At 46.5% G+C, this 19,673-nt stretch overlaps 1 long non-coding RNA gene across 4 annotated transcripts in view; it reads left to right on the top strand.

Annotated features, from left to right (window-relative positions):
- Positions 1-19,673, top strand: part of LOC108176627 (uncharacterized) — a 70,878-nt gene that overhangs the window by 4,673 nt on the left and 46,532 nt on the right. For 2 of the 4 annotated variants that reach the window (XR_016236831.1, XR_016236810.1), the window contains exon 2: positions 13,951-14,337. This is a non-coding gene — a long non-coding RNA (uncharacterized LOC108176627). Of the gene's footprint in view, positions 1-13,950; positions 14,338-19,673 lie in introns of those variants that run through there. The other 2 variants (XR_016236841.1, XR_016236820.1) reach the window with 2 other exon arrangements.

The following is a 19,673-nucleotide window of genomic DNA, read 5'->3' as shown; positions in this document are numbered from 1 at the left end:
AGAGAGAGAGAGAGAGGTCTGAGAGTTCTTCCATCTGCTGGTTCATTCCCCAGTTGGCTGCAATGGCTGGAGCTGGGCCGATCCGAAGCCAGGAGGCAGGAGCTTCCTCCAGGTATTCCCACATGGGTGTAGGGGCTCAAGGACGTGGGCCACCTTTTACTGCTTTCCCAGGCCACAGCAGAGAGCTGGATCAAAAGTGGAGCAGCTGGGACTTGAACCAGCATCCATATGGGATGCTGGCACTGTAGGTGGCAGCTTTATCTGCTACACCATAGTGCTGGCCCCCAGCTTCTGTGAATATCACAGTGCCTCATTATTTCCTGCTTGTTCACTTAATCTTGCCCATAGGCCACCTGATCCCTTCATTAGATTCTTTACAGTTCAGCCCTTTTGTGTGTCCATGTGTCTCCTGCAGGGACACCACCTGCTGCAGTGCTCACCCTTGTTTCTTCTGAAACGCTCCCTGGAGAGTCTCCCTGGACATCCCAGCCACTCGTCTGCTTGGCCATCTGTGCCCAAGTCACTTCTTCCTCTTGGTCCTCTCCTCTCTTCCCGTCTCCTAGATGCTGCTCTTCCTTCCATTCTACCTTCTTGTTCATTCTCTGGCAAGAACAATCACACTTCTAAGTGATCCTCCTCTTCCCACTCCATCCTCTCCCATCTGGAACATCACTCCCAAAATGAAATCTTCCTGAAACGCCTGGAACCAACATTTGGGATAGTCTGAAATTGTAGAGGGAGGCGAGGGGCAGTCTCTCTTTGTCCCTTTTTATGATCTCTGTCCTCCACCATTCTCGGAGCCTGGGAAGAAAGACCTATATGCCTGCGTCAAAAGACTTTCCTTCCCTCTAGCTTCCTGTTGGATTCAGCCAGATATTAAGCTGTATTAGTCCGTTTTTCCTTAGTTCAGGGAAATACCTGATGCAGTTCTAACTTGATGAAGGGAAAAGGGTTATTTAGCTTACAGTGTTGGAGGTTCAAAGCCAAGGTCAAATGGCTCTATTAGTGTGGTGTCTGGTGAGAGAGATACATGTCAATGATAGGATATGTGAGGCAGGATCACATGGGAGCAGAAAGCAGAGGGAGTGTCTGGGCCCAAACTCTGGCTTTAACAACAACTTCCTCATGAAAACATCTGAGGTTGTAGAACCTTGCTATCCATTGGATGTGACTGGTGATGTCTCCCTGCTGCTGGCCTTGGTGGTTCTCCTTAACCTGCCCACCACTTTGTAAACACTCCCGCCCTGTGAAATGCTTCTGCGTCATCTCCGTTTGAGGATATCATCTGCTTCCTGTGGGGTCCTGATTTGTTCTAGGGCAGCAATCATTCCCTTCAGCCAAGATAAGCACACTCTAGCTTTCCTATCACTGGGGAGGGAGTTCTCACTGCTGTCTATTCATTCTAGTTTACTACAAGCCAATCCATTCCTATTAAAAATATCACCTCCTAACTGATTTAGTGTGTACCTCTCATGTACTCAATGATGGGGACACAGGGAGGAGAGCATGGTTTGTGCTTTACCCACTTCCTCTACCAAGTGCCTTCTCTGTGCTGGGGAAGTTGGAGGAAGAGGGACCATACACATCTCTATTTTCATAAACAGCTGATGAGATAGTTTTCTTTCTTGTCTGCTAATGTCTCTTGATAACACTAAGGCCCTCACGAGGCTGTCTGTGGGGCCTGATTCTTCCAGGATGGGATAGGTGATGCTGTGGTAACAGAAACTCTGAAAATTGAATAATTTAGAGCAACAGCAGCGTGTTTCTCTTTCACACTACGTGTCTATTACAGGTCAGCAGAAGCTCTGCTCTCCTTATCACTCAGGGGCTCAGGTTCATGGGACAGACACCAAGTCCAGCATTACCAGAATGTACCAGATGGAATGAGAGCTCTAGACAGTCACCATGAGGAATGACTTATACTTGCATTTCATTGGCCAGAACTAATCACATGGCCCTGCTCACCCTGACAAAGGCCAAAGTACATCTTCCCATATACCCAGTCACTCTGAAATATTTGGGATCAATGCTCATGACTACCCCAGGGCTTATGTGGGACTCTTCAGGGGGCTCAGTATGGCCTGTGTCACCATTCTCAAGACCCCTATTCTCACTGTCACCATTCTGAAGACTGCTATGCTGCCCTCACATTGCTGGAAGTCCCCTCAATGCTATCTTGCTGCTTGGTGGCTATTCCGTGGGCACATTCCTGTGACAACTGACAATAACACTAGTGCCCAGCTACTATTGTCTTTTAAAGAAAATACATTTAATAGGAACCTTACCAATTTAATAATTTAAAATGATTTATGTATTTGAAAGGCAGAGAGAGAGCGAGTGAGCTCAATCTTCGATCTGCTGGTTCATCCTCCAAATGGCCACAATGACCAGGGCTGGGCCAGGCCTGAGCCAGGACCCCAAAACTCCATTCTGGTCTCCTACATTGGTGGCAGGGTCTCAAGCATTTGGGTCATCATCTGCTGCCTTTCCAGGTGTGTTATTTAGCAGGGAGCTAGATCCCATTGCTCCAATATAGAATGCTGGCCTTGCAATTGGTGGCCTAACCTGCTACGCTACAGTGCCAGTGCCCAATTATTTAAAAATGTATAGTTCGGTGACATTCAGGAAAGTTAGTGTTGTGCAGTTGTCATCACCATCTAGTTCAGAATATTTTCTTTACCCCGAAAAGAGGCCCAAACCATCACTCCGCATCCTTCCCTTCTTCAAGCCGCTTGCAACCATTAATTTGCTTTCCACCTCGGTAGTTTTGCCTATCCCAGATAGTTCATATAAACAGAATTGTACAATATGTGGCCTTTTGTGTCTTCCAGCCCAGCACTTTTTGAGGCAACCTCATGACCCAAAGGAAGCCCCCACAATGGTGTCCCCTGTTGGGGGCCAGGTGGCAGTCTGCAGGTGCCTTCTCGCTCACCTGCTCTTGCTCCTGCTCCCCTCCTTCCTGGCTCAGGTCAGCACCCTGCTGCCTAAGCGGGGGATGCCTCCCCTGGTTTCAAGCTCTTGAGGCTCTACACCACTAAGTCTGACCTTGGGGAAGTGGGTCCCCATTTGTAGGGGTGGGGTGGGGAGAAAAACTTTGTGTCCTGGCTGCGCAGAGGAGGGAACAGTGCTGACTTCCTTGGGCTGATTTCTGCTGTCAGAGTGTTGAGATTGTTTATAGAGGTGGGCAGTTTTAGAGGAACCACAGTTAATAAACTTAGGGGTATGTGGCATCAGGACACCTCCCACTTTTGAGGTCCTGTGTTCTCTACAATGGATGTTCTTTGGTGTTTTCAGCTGTGGCTCTGAGTGCCCATGGGCCTCAAAGCGAGGAAAAAAGTCCTGCTTTTTGCTCAAGGATTTTCCACGCTTCTCTATTATGAATGAGATCAATTCCAAACTCTCAGCTTAGCATCCGAGTCCCTCTACCAACTGACTCCAATTCAGCGTTCTGGTTTTCTCCCTCTGCTCCTTCTAGGCTGGTCTGTGCATTTCACTGCCCCCGAAATGGCTTTGCTCTGTTCTCATTGGAGTCCTTTATGCCTGCATCCACCTGGAAGATTCTTTCTTCCTTCCAGCCTGTGAAGTTCTTCCCCCGGGTATCCTCTGAGCTTCCTTAGCTCCTGGCCTCCCCTCCTCCACCCCCAGACTCTGCAGCCTGGTCTGCACCTGTTGTGCACGTGTCCTGCTGCCCCGTACGGTTAGTGACCTCAGCACATGTTTATGTCTTGCTCTGTGCTAGGAGTGGGGTGAACTGCTGAATGACCAACTGATTGCAATATACGGCTTGCTAGGACCTTTCCCCCTCCTCGACCCCTGTGTCCTCTGTAAGGGATCCTAGCAGAGCCAGACAGTAGAGAGCTTAGCTCTGATTGGTGGCGCAGCGTGAGGAACGTGAGGAGGAGGCTGGGTAGCTCAGCTGCGTCTTCCCGGGATGCCTGCCCTGGGGCTGCGGAGCTGGGAGAGACAGTTCAGAACAGCTGCTGGAGGTTCTTCCAGGTTCACTCAGAAGTGCGTTCTGTTGTGACCATGTTTGGGCGCAGGGATGAGAAACAGGCACAGCAAGGAGGCAGCCAGGAAGAAAAGCTGGGCAGGAAAGATGAGGTAGAACTACAGAGAAAGAGGCCAGTCAGCCTGGGCCAGGCGGGGCTTCAGGGACCCGCATGCGCATGCGCATCCCAGGTAAGAGGAGACCTTTGTCAAGGGCACCCTGCTGCCCTTGCACAGGCTTTCTGTACATTTCCCCCGTTCCCAGGCCAGGGCAAGCAGCCCCCTGGCCCTGAGGGTTCTCTCCCAGCCAGTCTCTTCTCCCTGCAGTGCCGCCCTTGTTTTTGGGTGTCTGGTTGAGTTTGTCTCGGTGGGAGGGGCTGACTGGTGCCTCGGAGGAACTGTTAGAAGCCCTGGAGAGATGCCCAGAGGGCCAGAGCCACTGCCACGTCCCAGCCCCAGGCGCTGCTTGACTTTTCTCAGGGCTGCCCAGAGCCACTGTTGCATTAGCAGTCAGCTCCCCTTGGCCACTCACTATTCTGGGAATGCAGGAAGTGGGCACAACTCCTTTTAGGGCCCCCAGGGAGGCCTCCCCAAGTCAGATCAGACTGGCAGCCTTCTGTTTTGAGGCCTTCTGGCTTTTGAAAAATCCTTTCTCCACTAAGAGAAGGGAGAGCCCATCGCACAGGCATTGTCAAAGTGGGACCACTTGGGCTGCTGCACGGCCTGTGATTGGCCTGCTTGGGGAGGGGAGAGGGGACCCTGCTGTCCTCTCCAATTGTCCCGGCATTGCCTCTGCACTCTGTCCCACTCATGAGATGGCTGCAGCCACTGTCCAAGGAGGGCTCTCTGCCTCCAGTCCATTGTGGCTGCAGCTGCGGGGTGTGCTCTGTGAAAGGTCCTCTCTACCCTGGTCATTCCTCTGCTTACAACCCCCCAGTGGCTCCCATTGCCTGTAGGGTAAATAGCTAGGTTGCACCACTAAGGTTTTTGTGCGTACTCCAGTGAGCACAGATCCCATGAACTCTCCCACCCTTCTCCAAAGGCAGGAGCTGGGGAGAAGTGAAGACATTATGCTGGGGACCCTGTCACCTGCTTCAGTCCCACTGTCAGTCCCAGAGGGTGACCCTGGAGTGCTGGTCCTGGGATGAGCTTATCTCTTAGCGTCCATTGTACTTGGGGTTGCCTCACTTTGTGGGTGCTCTATCCAGCCCTGTCACAGTATTTCCTGGAATGATCTGAGAAAGTGAGGTTCTGGATGAATCTCTGAGTTCGCAGGCAACAGTGAGTGAGCCAGGAACGGCTCCTTGCTGGCACGCATGTGCTCCTCCCGTAGCCGTGTCGGATGTGTCTAATCCATTTTTGTCCACTGAGCTCCTCAAAGGCCTCAAAGCACCTTTTCAACACTGCCACAGCCAGCCACTTCCAGTCAATTGAATTTGGCTCCCAAGCAGAAATCTGTCTGTTTCTCCCTATTCCCAGCTTTCTCAGGGAGCAAAAATGTTAAATCTGGTTGAGATTGGAGCCGAGAAGACGTGGACCGGCCACTAAAATGGACCCCAAAGTAGCAGAGGAGCTTGCTAGTGTAAGATAATCGTTGTGAGACTTAACCAAAGTTTCCATCTCATTTTCTTCCACCCTTGGCCCTTCCCTGAATCCAGGCTAAGGACATTCTGCTTTGATCTTCTTGGTGAACCAATGACTCAGCAAAAATGCAGAGAGTGAGAGCGAGAGCGAGAGCGCACCAGTGAGCCCTAGAAGTCTAAACAGACTTTTGAAACTGCTGGCAGAGGTGGGGTGAAAAAAGAATAAAAGCTTTTGACTTTCAGAAGCTTAAGTTTTCGAGTTTCAAAAGCATGGCTCCTAAGGGGACTCAGGGCATAGAGAATACGTGATGAGTAGGATAAAGAACAAAAACAGACAAGCAGGGGAAAGCTGTCCGGGAGGGGGAGTTGGAGAGTGAAGGAGAAGTAGTGGTTGCTTCCTGTGCCCTCCACTTGCCTGGACCTACTGGAGGCGAGAAATGGTGGAGCTCCGGGTGGAGTTCGGAGACTCAGGGCAGAGGGGCCTGTAATGAAGAGACAAGATCCAAGGAGACCATGGAGGTGAAGGGACCTTGACCAACATGGCAGAGGACCAGCATGGAGGTGACTTGGGGGTAGCGATTCCTTCCCTAGATGTCTGGGGAGCTCCAAGGAATTGGGAATCTCTAGGGATCCTGAATTTACTGAGGATATATTTTCGTTGTGGGTCAGAGTGGGTTTGGAAGGGAATTGAAGAAAAGCAAGCCCCCTTTGGGGTGTGTCTCAGCTTACATTTGTCTGCACTACCCACAGAAGGACATCACCCTGGGTCCACTGATGAGGTGATGCTTTCTGGCTTTTGGCTGTGGCGTAGGGAGCATCTTAGTGTCTTCGCTGAGGAAGCTCGCTGCAAGGGTCCCCTGTGACTGGACTACAGGTGTGGGTCTGCCCACTGCCCTTCCAGGAGGACCTGCTGTCTCTGCAGGAGCTTCAGAGGAAGCTGGCCGAGCAGTGCTTGTTACCAGAGATGGCTGGGAAAGAGGTCCTTGTCTCCATACGAGAGAGGAATTCCAGGTGTGAGACAGCAGCAGTAAAGAAAGTGCAAAGTTAAATGAAGAGATGACACCTGACCTACTGTGCGGGCATCTTGGCGTGGAAGGGAGAGTCCAGTCTGCTTAAGACTGGAGGTTTTATAGATATGGGCCAACTCTGCCTCACCGCCCCACTCTCTTCTTTTGGTAGATGATGAATGGAGAGCTTTCTGGGCATGGAATTCCCAAACTTCCTCCTGGGACTTGACTCAGCACACTGTTACTAGCCTGAATGGCCTGCTTGGGGAGAGCAGGGACTCACTTAACAAGGTTGCTGGCCATGGGCAAGACTTTTTTTTAAAAAATATTTATTTATATATTTGAAAGGCAGAGTTACAGAGAGGCAGAGGCAGAGGGAGAGGCAGAGGGAGGGAGGGAGGCAGGGAGGGAGGGAGGGAGAGAGAGAGAGATGTTCCATCTGCTGGTTCACTTCCTAGATGGATGCAATGGCAGGAGTTGAGCTGATCCAAAACTGGGAGCCAGGAGCTTCTTATGGGTTTCCCATGCAGGTGCTGGGGCACAGGGACCTGGACCATCCTCCACTGCCTTCCCAGGCCATAGCAGAGAGCTGGATCGGAAGTGGCGTAGCCGGGACTTGATCTGGCGCCCATATAGGATGACGACACTGCAGGTGGCAGCTTTACCTGCTATGCTGCAGTGCTGGCCCCTGGGCAAGCCTTTGATACACAAAAATGCTGGTCTAGTCTTCTTCCCTCATGGAACTGCACAAAATTCCCATTTTTTACTCTTCAGCCTCTCTCACACACCTAGGCTAATGTCTACCTCCCTGACCTGCTGACTTAGAGAGCAGTTGTGAGATGATGACTCTCAAGGTACGAAGCTGCTAAGAGGTTTAACCAAATTTGGTGATGGGGCTCAGAAGAGATACTGCAAACCCCAGAGTGTGGTGACTGAACTCAAGGAGCACCACAACCTTTCCCGCTGTGCCGTCTCCTTACCCCTTTGCTCCTGCAGCACAGGAGGGGTTTCCTCTGCAACTCCTTTCCCAAAAGGAAAGCTGCTGTTAGAATACTTCATTAACCAGGAAAGATGACCCACCCAGGACACCCTGCAGGGGCAGATTTCTCCTCTGTTCTTCTGAAGGCAGTGCTGAGAGAATTATCTACGCTTCTCCTCCTGTAACTTTGTCCTCCCGCCTACCAGAGTAACCTGAGCCCCTCCCATCCACGTCTCTATCACAATAGCTTGAGAAGTTATTTGAAGCTCAACCATCTGGCCCTCGGGGGAGGCTCAAATTTTGTCTGTGACTCCTGTGTTGGGATTTTTTCACTTTTTTTTTTTTTTTTTTTTTTTTTGTTTTTTTTTGTTTTCTGTTTTTTAAAAGATTTATTTATTTATTTGAAAGTCAGAGTTACAAAGAAAGGGAGAGACAGAGATCTTCCATTGGCTGGTTCACTCCCCAGGTGGCTGCAACTAAGCAGGAGCCAGGAGCTTCTTCCCGGTCTTTCACATGGTTACAGGGGCCCAGACATCTGTGCCATTTTCTGTTGCTTTCCCCAGGCCATTAGCAGGGAGCTGGATCAAAAGTGAAGCAGCTAGGATACGAATGGTGCCCAAATGGGATGCCAGTGTCACAGGTGGCAGCTCTACCTGCTATGCTTTTTTTTCACTTTTATGCATCTTAGTCAATGTGTGTGTCTCTTCTCTTTAATCTGTGTACGGTCAGTTCATTCCAATGACAATTTAGAAGGCTCAAGGGAGTTTGCTTTTTGTCCCAATATTGGCAGGGGATAGGGATGCTCCTGGTGGGTTGTTAGTAAAGTCCTGGTGCTACAGATGCTGGGAGGCCCAGAGGGTGCTGAGGGGTCCATGTTCTTGTCTCTGGTACAGAAAAGCATTTAAAGGTGGGGCACAAAAGCTGAAGAAGCATATTTATGGACTGAATAAAGGTACATACCCCACAGGCAGGGTGCAGGAAGTCTGGGAAGGTGAGCTTCCACCATGCCTGGGGGCCAAGGTTGATTCTTTTCTTCTGTGTCTCAGCTCCAGCGAGTACCCTTTATGGATGGGAGGGTCCTTTATGTCCTTCAGAGTGGGTCTTTGTTCACAAGGGGTGGTTGAAGTAATATACTACAACATTGTATGTTTTGTTAGTATCTTAATTCTCCTCCCAGGGTGGATTTTCTGAAAAAGAGTTATTTACTTGAAAGGCAAGTGATAGAGGAGGATTGTGAAAGAGAGAGATTGATTTTCCATCCAGTGGTTCAGTCACCCCCCGATGGCCACATCAGCTGCGGCTGGAACTATTGGAGGCGGGAGGGACACAGTATTTGGGCCACCATCGAATGCCTTCCTGAGTACATTGGCAGGAGGCTGGATCAGAAGCCGAATGGCGGGGACTTCATTTGGGATACTGAGACTTACCCTGCTCCGCCACACCAGTTCCAGGGATGTGTGTTTTTACTATTATAATGTAGCGAAAGTTGGTCAGTGTTCAAGATGGCTGGTTGATTTGATTTGCTTATCTGTCTGGTACAAGGTGATACTTGGGGTCTGACTGCTGAATTCCTGATAATGGTCTATTTCTTGTCAAGAGGTGGTGGTGGCTTCATTATTGTTTGCTGTATACGGGATCATCTGCATAGACCATTATTATTATTTGTTGTTAAGATCTACTTATTTATTTGAAAGGCATTATTTACAGAGGGAGAGTCAGAGTCAGAGAGAAAGGTCTTCCATCTGCTGGTTCACTTCCCAAATAGCCTCAATAGCTGGAGCTAAGCCAGTATGAAGCCAGAGGCTAGGAACTACTAGGTCTCCCACATGGGCACAGGGCCCCAAGTACTTGGGCCATCTTTTGCTGCTTTCATGGAGCTGGATGGAAAATGGAGCAGCCAGGACTCAAACTGACACCCATATGGGATGCCGGCTCTTCAGACAGTGGCTTTAACCACTTACTATGCCACAATGCTGGCCCCATAGGCCAATCATTTACCTGTCCTAAACTAGCTGTCTCCCTCCCTACTTCACTGGTGCATTATCAGTACACAGACTAAGCACACACTGAAGGGGGCATGGGAAGGAAAGATGACATGATTCACAGGAGGCTGTTAGCTCTCTCAGAATATGTAGGTTGGAACAAGGAGTAGCTTAAAGGAGGGATCAGTTTATAGTTTTGATCCTTGACGTTAGTGGTCTTTAGGTCACACAATGATTTGGGGGGTGCTATCCTGTGTTTCAGAAGGTGACAAGCAGCACTGGGGCTTCTGGCCACTTAGATGGCATCCCTTGCCCTCATCCTAGTCATAATAAGTGTGTGTTCAGAGGCCGGCGCTGTGGCCTAGTGGGTGAAGCCACCGCTTGTAGTGCCAGCATCCCACATGGGTGCCTGTTTGAGTCCCGGCTGCTCCACTTCTAATCCAGCTCTCTGCTATGGCCTGGGGAAGCAGTAGAAGATGGCCCAAGTCCTTGGAGCCCTGCATACCATGTGGGAGACTCAGAAGAAGCTCCTGGCTCCTTGCTTCAGATCGGCACAGCTCCGGCCATTGTGGCCAACTGGGGGTTGAACCAGTGGATGGAAGGCCTCTCTCTCTCTCTTCCTCTCCTTCTCTCTCTGTGTAACTCAGATTTCCAAATAAATAAATCTTTTAAAGTGTATGTTCAGATGCTCTCTTATGTCTCCTGGGAGGCAAAAGCACCCCTAACTGGGACCCACTGGTTCAATTTAATGTTCCCAAGGAGGGGTCACAGGATAGGGTCACGCAAACAGAAAGTGGGGTCTGTAGTGAGACAAGTGGGGAAATGCTGAATTCTGAGAAGCCAGGCAGAGCATTTTAGTTTTAGGACTTCTCAAGTCTGCAGTACACCAGTGCTGTGGGTGGACTATGTCCCCCTATGATATAGCACCCCTAAAACTGGTTGGAAGAATTGCTATAGAACCTCCTAAACTGGGTTTGCTCACCCAACATGCAGTGTGCTAATTATTATTTATTATTCCTTTTAAAAAATTTATTTATTTGAAAGGCAGAGTTACAGAGGGAGGGGGAGATACACACACACACATACACACACACACTGAATCTTCCATCTTCTGGTTCACTTCTGAAAAGGCTGTATTACCAGGCAATGAAGGAGATCTCGGTTCTTGTCTCACGTTGAAGAATTTCCGCATGGACAGGAACAGTGAGCAAAGCAAGAAGCCTCCTGCCATAACTGTCAGGAGGGGAGCTCCAAGGGAGGAGGGACCTGGGTCCTGGCTTTTTATGCACAGGAGTGTACCTAGGTTTAACCAATCAGGGCAGGAGCAGAATAACAGCTCTGCGGAAGACAGAGATAGTAACCAATCAGAGGGCTAGAATAGCAACCAGCCAGAGGCAGGGATAAACCCTCAGAGGGTTGGAATTTGTAATTTTGTCCATCCTGCTCTCATGGCAAAGCTGAGCACCCAGCAGGGGGCTGGGGTTGGTAATCCTGTCTAGCCTGTGCTTAGGATAAAACTAAGTGTTGCTAAAGGCAGCCTCTGGGAAGATGCAAGCACTTTGTCCATTCTTAAAGGGACACTGCCCCTTTTCTCATTCCCACAGGGACCTGACCTAACTGATTATTAGCTCATGTAACTCCTCGCAGCTGCAACAGCCAGGGCTGGGCCAAAGCCAGAAGCCAGGAGCTTCATCCAGAAATGATTATTGATAATGGGGTGGGAGGGCAGTGGTGGTGCTGGAGGAAGGAAGCAGGAGTTAATTTGCAGTGTGCAGAGAGAGGAGCCAGGTAGCTACTGCTCAGTTCCGGGACTTGCTGAGGGATGCAAGGCCGAGTCTTGTAGATTAGAGAGTTGAGCAGTGCATGATCAGCTCACGTGCCGGCCTCTGATTGGTCCATCATGCTTGCAGCCTTCCTTTTTTTTTCTGATTCAATATTTTTTTGCCTTTTAATTTCTTTTATTCTCTCCAGAAACCTTTTATCTAAGGAATACAAACTTCATGCATTACATAAATACCTGCCCTCCCACCCCTCTTCCTCCTCCCTCTCCTATTCCTATTCTTACTAAGATCTATTTTCAATGAACTTTATACACATATGATTAAGTCTACACTAAGTACGGAGTTCAACAAATTGTATGGAAAAAAAATTGTTCCTCAACAGTTGAGACAAGGGCTGTTCAAAGTCATTGCATCTTGAAGTGTCAATTTCACTTCTATAGATTACCTTTTAGGTCCTCTATTAGTTGTCACAGGTCAGGGAGAACATGTGGTATTTGTCCTTTTGGAACTGGCTTATTTCACTGTTATATAATATATATAATATAATAATTATATATAATAGTATATATTATATAATGTCATATAATGTATATTATATATAATGTTATATATTGTTATATATTATATACCATTATATAATTATATATAATATGTTTCACTATTATTATATAATACATATTTTATATAATATATAATGTTTATTATATAATATATATTTCCAGTTGCATCCATTTTGCTGCAAATGACAGGATTTTTTTTTTTACTGTATGTAGTATTCCATGGTGTATAATATATACATATATATATATATCCCATATTTCTTTATCCAGTGTTCAACTGATGGACATTTGGGTTGATTTCATATCTTAGCTATTGTGAATTGAGCTGCAATAAACATAGGGGTACACGTAACTCATGTGTGCAGCCTTCCTTTGGTTGGTCAGTGAGAGGGCCAGTGTGTTTCATTTGAAATAGCTCTAGTCTCTCTAGGCTCTAGGGATAGACTGGGTAGTACTTCATTTGGTGAAGGCCTGTGGGTTCCTGTGTGTTCCTATGAGCTCCTCTCAGCACAGAGGATACCATGGACACGCTAACTGCAGGGGCCATGAGTCTTTGCATGTAGGTCTTGGCTCTGGTTTTACTCTTGAGTCACTCCCTGAATGTATGAGTTCATCTTTACAGAGAAACTGCAAATTTAGGGAGAACTACTAGGTCTGATAAAGTCCACATCAAAGGCACTGAGGTGGAGGTTTAGGTTCACACTCCAAACTCCTATGTGGAAATCTTGCCCCTCAAAGGTGATGGTACCAGGAACTGGACGCTTCTGGAGGTGGTTAGGTCAATGAGAGCAGGGCCCTTGGAGCTAAGATTAGGTCCTGAGGGACTCATTTGTTACTTCCACCAAATGAGGACACACCAAGCTGGCCCCAGCTGGACACTTAATGTGCTGGGAATTTGGTTTCTATCTTTCTAGCCTCTGGACTGTGAGAAATCTCTTGTTTAAAGGCCTGCGTAGTCTAGTATTTTGTTATATGTTAGTTTGTACTGACAAAAACAGCTGTCAAAGGACAAAATGACAGCAATTTAAAGCTCCTAATCTGCTTCATTTTTGATTCTAGAACTGGGCAACCCTTCATTCCATACTATAGAATAAGCTTTCCAATAAGATGTGCAGAGGAGGTTGGTTTTGCAGACAGAAAAAGGGCTGAAGAAAGAAAAACAACAATAGAAAGTGGATCTGTCATTCCAGTTACGTTCCTTATAAGGTGGGGGCTAGCAGGAAGAACAAGAGGAAAATCGCTGGTTAACATCAGGTTCTTTCCAATTGCTTTTGTGTAAGTGTCAAGGTAGAGAGAACTGCATTATCCTGTCAGTTGAAACCGGCCTGTTTGGGGAATCTGGTTGTGATTTCTCTAATCTTGATACTAGCTTAGCTCCAGGGTGGTGTCCTAGTAAAAGTGCCTCCATGTTGCTTTTTAGCCTGGACTCTGAGGGCACAGTGTAGGAGCTTAGTTAAAAACCGTGGCCTCCTATAATTTCTATTTAACACAGCCAGTGTACACGTTAGCCCTCTAGGAGGAAATGTGGGATTAGCATGCATTGAAAACATGCTGGGCATTGCTACGTTAGGGACACTCACGGGCTGTGAAATATTAGAGTTAACAATAATGAGCCTGTCCTTTGTGCTTTACCGAGCAAGCAACTGCCAAGTAGATTTGTTTTCCTTTGTTATGTTCTCCAAAGTCGGTGTAATCATTCCTTCTTATAGATGAGAAAACCAGGCCTCAGGGAATGAAAATGTTTGTTCCTGGCCACACAGGCAACACTGGCGAGATTGGGATGTGACTTGTTTTCAGATTTTCTGTACCATGTCTTTAAGAGGGTACCAGGCTGCCACTTGGGCACGGTGCTAGGAATTTGCAATCGGGCAAGAATCAGAGTGTAGCCTCATTCTGGATAATGCTGACTTTCCTCTTCATGGCAATTGGGGGAGAGGTGTTGGCAGTTGGCCTGTATTACATGGGCACATAGGGTTTGGTTGAAAAATAGTGGCGATCTTCAGCATGATGCAGAACATGGTTTTTTGTTGTTGTTGTTTATTACAGTTCTTTTTTTTTTTTCTTTTGACAGGCAGAGTTGGACAATGAGAGAGAGAGACAGAGAGAAAGGTCTTCCTTCCGTTGGTTCACCCCCCACAAAATGGCTGCTATGGCCTGTGCGCTGCGCCGATCTGAAGCCAGCAGTCAGGTGCTTCCTCCTGGTCTCCCATGCGGGTGCAGGGCTCAAGCACTTGGGCCATCCTCCACTGCCTTCCCTGGCCACAGCAGAGAGCTGGACTGGAAAAGGAGCAACCTGGACAGAACCGGTGCCCCAACCAAGACTAGAACCCAGGGTGCCGGCACCACAGGCGGAGGATTAGCCTAGTGAGCTGCAGCACCGGCTGTATTGCAGTTCTTAAGTAACCATTTTTCTCCTTTCTGAAAATGAAAATTATATAACTGTGTTGCTTTATGTTTCCCTTGGTTTTCAAGTAGCTCAAATCCAGAATTTCCTTCTCTCACAATTTTTTGTGCCCTTTCCCCTTGGTTCTGTTACTATTTATTGCATATACTTACTTTTTTTTTTTTTTTTCCTGAGACAGACACAGAGAGAGCTTCCATCCTGTTTTTGTTTGTTTCATTTTTTTTTTCCAATGCATGCAGCTGCTGGGGCTAGGCTGAAACTGAGAACCTGGAACTCAATTCAGATTTCCCACATGAGTGACAGGAACTCAAGTACTTGAGCCATCACCTGCTGCCTCTCAGAGCATGTGTTAGCAGGAAGCTGAATCTGGAAGCAGAACCGGGGCTTGAATGCAGTGGTTCTGCTATGAGATGTAGGTGTACCCAGTAACATCGTAACCACTATGCCAAACATCTGCTTCTAGCATATGTATTTTTAAAAATTATTTTGTTTATTTGAAAGGCAGAGTTATAGAGAGGGAGAAACAGAGATCATCTCTCTGCTGGTTCACTCCCCAAATGGCTACAACAGCCAGGACTAGGCCTGGCTGAAGCCAGGAGCCAGGAGCTTTTTCCAGGTCTCCCACGTGACTTAACCTGTTTTGCCATAGTGCCAGTCCTTATCATATGTGCTTTGATTTGAGTTGCACATTGCCTCTATCTGTTGGTGGAAAGAGGGGGTTATAAGTACATACTATTAATAAGTGGAAACCTTCCAAAATAGCACCCTCTCAAAAGCAAAACCAAAACAAAAGCAAAACCCAACACCATCACAATTGTTTCTTTTGGTGTTAACTTCTAATTATATTGGCATATTCATGTGTGGACTGCATCCAAGAGTGGTTCTTCTGAGGTGAAAGATAAATGGCCATCTGTATGGGTTATTTTATTATTTTTTAATTCATGAGATCAAACTGGTATTCACACAGTGTTTTGGGTTGACCAAGTCCTTGCCTCAACATTACTCATGTGATCCTGTTGTTTGCCCTCCCTGCGAGCTGCAGCAGGTGTTACTAATCACTATGTTCATTTGATTGCTGAGGAGCAAATCTGGACTCCAGTATTTTATTTTATTATTTTTTCTTTTTTTTTTTAAAGACAATGTAGTTCCTCTTCTTCTGTTTTCTACCTGACTTTCAAAAATTAATCTGAGAAACTCTCTCTCTCTCTCTCTCTCTCACTCTCACTCTCTCTCTCTCTCTCTCTCTCACACACACACACACACATGAGAGAGAAAGAGAGAGAGAGAAAGATTCTCTCTTATGCTAGTCCTTCTCCAGATGACCAGAGTAGCTGGAGCTAGGTCAGGCCAAAGCTAGAATCTGCTAACTTAGTCCAGGTCTCCTGCATGGGTGGCAGGGACCCACGCATTTGAACCATCATGTGGTGCCTCCTGGTGAACATTACCAAAGAGCTGGAATGGGGAGCAGAACTGTGAACTGAACCTAGGTACTCTGATAGGGGTACCAATCGGTGCTGGAATTGTTAGGCCAAATGCCCACCCCTTCACTGTTTTCAGTGACTTATCTTTCCTTTCTGTTGTTTCTGGCTCAGACTAGCGAGTGGGAAAGTTTAGAAATCTGAGTCTTTTGCCTTCAGATGAGAGGCTGGTCCTGAACATGCTGTCCTGTTTCACAGATGTTGATTGACAGGTCTTGTCCCAACCCCTTCCCTCCCACATATACCCCAGAGTTCAAGAGGTGGCAGGAGCAGCCCTGATTACCACCTGCACTGTGTTTTCTCATTGAGCCAAACCATAGGCAGAATCCTTAACCCAGTGCCCCAGACATAGGTCCCCCGCCCACTCCCACCAATGACATGACAAAAGAGATCCCAGGACTAGATAATTTTTAGGGTTTCACTAAACTCAAAAACTCTCAAATTGTATGATTGCATGCTAGATGGGAAAATTGAGATCACTGAGCGTGATAGATCTTGTCTGTAGCAGTTTTCCAAGTAGCAGCTAGGTCATTTGGGGATAATCTTCATTCTCAAGACTCGCTCTAGTTTGGATGGTACTTATTTTAAAACCAGCCATTACTATTGGGGACTAAATATAGAATGCCAAAAACACCTAGAGCAAATATTATACCTTTAAAAATACCTCCTGGTGGCTTTAGCTATACTGCACTAAACTCACTTCATCGCTGGTATTTTAGGTCCTGCACTCACAATAGGTAGCTGCAAATACTGCTTTAAGTCCAACATTTTACCATAGACCAAGATTGAAGCATAAAAGACACAGAGGGCTATTTAGGAAAAGGAAAATAATGTTTCCTTTTTGCGTTAGAGGCTAGCTCAAGCAGAACCCAGTTCTTTTTCTTCACGGACATCATGTCAGGGTTTTGAGTTTTAAAAAAATCATTACTTTCTCTAAAGTCTTGCCTTTCCTCTGGCTTGCAGTATAAATTAAGAGCAATTAGAATCAGCGTTTTGCTCTCTGTGTGATACTGTTTATCATAAACTTGCTTCCTTTGATGTCTAGTGTTATATAATGTAAGATCTCCCTGCATCACCACTGATGCGTAAGATGCAAAAGCAGAGCTTCGTCTTCTCTAAGGTCAAGTTCACATTCTTTTTGATCCCATTTCTTTCTTTCTTTTCTTTTTTTTTTTTTTTTGTAATTCAAGGATACCTTTTATTTTATGTATTTATTTTTAAAGATTTATTTATTTGTTGTAAAGGCAGAGTTACAGAGAGGCAGAGGAGGCAGAGAGAGGGAGAGGAAGAGAGAGATAGGGAGAGGGAGAGGTCTTCCATCCTCTGGTTCACTCCTCAGATGACTATGATGGCCAGAGCTGCGCTGATCCGAAGCCAGGAGCGAGGAGCTTCCTCCAGGACCCACATGTGGGTGCAGGGGCCCAAGCATTTGGGCCATCTTCTACTGCTTTCCCAGGCCATAGCAGAGAGCTGGATTGGAAGTGGAGCAGCTAGGACTTGAACTGGCACCCATATGGGATGCTGGCACTACAGGAGGTGGCTTTACCTGCTATGCCACAGCGCCAGCCCCTATACCTTTTATTTTAAACAGTTTTATATAATGGTTCTTAAAAGCAGTATGCAAAATTGCCATAAAAGGTACAAGAATACATATTTACATTCTTAAAAATATTTTGGAGGTTGACTCTACAGTCGTAATTTCCAATAAGTTATGTAATGAATTCTTACATCCAACAACATGTGAGTATTAAACTAAAGATCAGTGGACATTTGAAATTGCATTTTCTTAGCATTTCATAATTGTAAGTGACAAGTTATGGGCCCAAGTTCAGCTGTCATATGAAAAGATGTTTTAATTTCATTGGACTATGAGCTATTTACTGAACATTGAATAATTCTGGTGACCTGGGAATTTGGGCCAAAGCCATTCTTGTACACTGGGAATATTTTTATGCTTTATCAAGTCAACTCAGTAGAGTGAACCATCCATCCCATTTCTTAATTTTACATGTGTGTCCTAGAAAATGACCAAATGACAAAGGATTATGTGGACCATGGATTGACAGTCATGTTTCCAATCTCTCTCTTGTGTGAGGAATCCTGGATCTTTCACGATAAAGCCACAAATGGAACTAAATTATGCTGAGCAAAAATACATTCTTTTACTGAGAATTTCCCAGGAGTTTTGATATTTTTGACTCTTGCTCACTAAATATGGAAGAGATTGAAACACTATGAGGAGCGGGGAAGCTGTTCTGCCTTTTTTAGACCTTCTTTTAAGAAATTGTTGCATCTGTTTAACACTGTGTTAGCAATATATTAGAAATCCCTTCTCGTGGAAGACTCGCAGCCCCTGGAATGGCAGTAGTTTCTGGAGATGTTCTCTGAGTTCTCATTTTTACATAGAGTGAAATTCTATGACCTATAATTTTTATCTGGTGGTCTGAGTGATAGAAATGGGCATTTTATGCCTCTCTCCCTCCCTCTCCCCCCCCTCCCTCTCTCTCTCTCTCTCTCTTCTTCTCTCTCTTGCTCTCTTTAAATATTTATTTATTTATTTGAAAGTCAGGGAGAGGAGGGAGAGATCAATCTTTGATCTGCTGGTTCACTCCTCAAATGGCCACAATGGCCAGGGCTGAAACAGGATGAAGTCGGGAGCTTCATCCAGGTCTTCTACCTGGGTGGTGGGGGCCAAACACTTGGGCCATAATCCGCTGCTTTTCACAGGCCATTAGCAGGGAGCTGGATCAGAAGTGGAGCAGGCTGGACTTGAACTGGCATTCCCATAGGAGATGCCGATGTTGCAGGTGGCAGCTTAACCTGCTGCACTAACGCACCAGCACCCTCTCCCACCCCACCCCAACCTCTTTACACTTGACTCTCTCCTTTGCCTCTTGTCACAGGGAGGCTCACAGCATTATTCAAATTTGTGAGTCAAACTCTAGTGGTAAGTACTTGTGAATGAGGGTAAGGGAGAGAATTTTGGGCTTCCTTATGAATGTGCAGGATATTTTTTATGGAGTAGCTATGACCAGACACTTCAGTTAATGGGGTTTGTTTTAAGGATCTGATTGTTGAATTCAAGAAAAGGTGGAACAATCAGAGCTGTTAGATTGCTCAGCCCCACTGAGAATGAAAGCCTGCTCCGGGCTCACTGAAGCTTGTAGTAGTTTCATAGCAGTCAGGCTGATCCAAGAGCAATCTTGTAACCTGCAGTACTCCTGCCTATTCCACAGCTTGCCCTGCTACCATTTAACATGTTCCTGTGTCCCTTGTGGCACATGCTAATTGGTAATTAGACATAGAGGATTGATTGGATGTTTTCTTAGCTACGACTTCAGAGTTGGTGTTTTGTGTTGGTCCAGTCATTTTTCCCTTGGGACTGTGAGCAGTCATTGACCTTCATTGCCTCACTACATTAGCTTCTTAGGTTGCAAAAGGATGGCTTTCTAATTTTATGATGCTTTATTTGCTGGAATACATCTGTGAAGAGAAACTTTCCCATATAAACATTTGGTTGCCTTGACATACAGTTCCTTTGTAAAGTTAAAACACATGCTTGAATCTTTCCTTCTGTTTCTTACTTTTTAACATAATGAGTTGGATCCCTAGCATCTTTGAAAAGGAGCCAATAATAGTTTTGTTAAAAAAAAGATTTATTTATTATATTTATTTAAAAAGCAGCTTGACATGGAGGGTGGGTAGAAAATAGAAGAGGGAGTTATCTTCCATTCTCTGATTCACTCCCCAAATTGCTGCAACAGCCAGGGTTGGGCCAGGTGAAAGCCAGTAGTAGCCAGGAGCTCCATCCTGGTCGCCCACGTGGGTGGCATGAGCCCAGGTACTTGGGCCATCTTCTGTTTCCCAGGTGCATTAATGGGGGGCTGGATTGGAGGTGAAGCAGCCAGAACT

Source organism: Oryctolagus cuniculus, chromosome 1, assembly GCF_051225735.1.
Source record: "Oryctolagus cuniculus isolate XC-2025 breed Fujian yellow rabbit chromosome 1, ASM5122573v1, whole genome shotgun sequence".
In the NCBI taxonomy this organism is placed as follows: Eukaryota; Metazoa; Chordata; class Mammalia; order Lagomorpha; family Leporidae; genus Oryctolagus; species Oryctolagus cuniculus.
Note: the sequence above shows the minus strand (reverse complement) of the source record. Positions and strands in the feature narration are given on the sequence as shown.